This window comes from Myotis davidii, unplaced genomic scaffold (genome assembly GCF_000327345.1).
Source record: "Myotis davidii unplaced genomic scaffold, ASM32734v1 scaffold205, whole genome shotgun sequence".
In the NCBI taxonomy this organism is placed as follows: Eukaryota; Metazoa; Chordata; class Mammalia; order Chiroptera; family Vespertilionidae; genus Myotis; species Myotis davidii.
The window spans coordinates 2,288,822-2,289,835 of record NW_006297573.1 but is presented as its reverse complement, the minus strand read 5'-3'; the positions used below and the strand labels follow the sequence as shown (position 1 = coordinate 2,289,835).

The 1,014-nt window shown below is 44.9% G+C and overlaps 1 protein-coding gene across 1 annotated transcript in view; it reads right to left on the bottom strand.

Annotated features, from left to right (window-relative positions):
• Positions 1–1,014, bottom strand: part of UBE2U (ubiquitin conjugating enzyme E2U (putative)) — a 61,595-nt gene that overhangs the window by 37,594 nt on the left and 22,987 nt on the right. The window lies entirely within an intron of this gene.

Below are 1,014 nucleotides of genomic sequence, written 5' to 3'. Positions count from 1 at the left end.
CTATATAATAAAACCCTAATATGCAAATTGATCCAACTTCAGAATTGGTTGCTATGACGTGCACTGACCACCAGGGGACATACACTCAATGCAGGAGCTGCCCACTGGTGGTCAGTGTGCTCCCACAGGGGGAGCTCTCCTCAGCCAGAAGCCGGGCTCATGGTTGGTGAGTGCCACTGCAACGGTGGGAGCCTCTTCCACCTTGGTGGCAGCTCTAAGGACCCTTCGGGGGATGTCCACCTGCCAGCTTAGGCCTGGGCAGGCCTAAGCTGGCAGGTGCACAACCCCTGAGGGGTCCCGGACTGTGAGAGGGTGCAAGCCAGGCTGAGGGACCGCCCCCTCCCCCCAGTGCACGATTGTCGTGCACCGGACCTCTAGTCTGTTAATAAAGATACTTCATTCTTTCCAAACTTCAGAGCGTATTTTTCTTTTCCTTGCCTCATTGCACTAGCTAGGACCTCCAGTATAGTGTTAACTAGAAGTGGTGATAACGGGATACTTGTCTTGTTCCTAAACTCAGAAGAAAAAGCGTTCCAACATTTCACATTTAAGTATAAGGTTATTAGGATAAGAAAATTACCTTTCATTCTTAGCTTGCTGAGAATTTTTATCATGAATAGGTGTTAAATTCTAGCAAATATATTTTCTGGATCAATTGAGATCATTTTGTGGGTCCCCCCCCTTTATTTAACAGGGTGTTACACTGATGGATTTTCAAATTTTAACCCACCTAACTTTCCTGAAATCAAGCCCCCTTGGTCATGATGTAGTATCATGTTTTATTTATCAGTGGATTCAATTTGCTAATATTTTGATTAGATTTATGCACCTGTGTTTCTGAGAGATATTGGTCTATAATTTGTCTTTTTAAAAAATGTATTTTATTGATTTCTTTATAGAGAGGAAGGGAGAGAGATAGAGAGTTTGGAACACTGATGAGAGAGAAACATCGATCAGCTGCCCCCTGCACAACCCCTCCTGGGGATGTGCCCGCAACCAAGGTACATGTCCTTG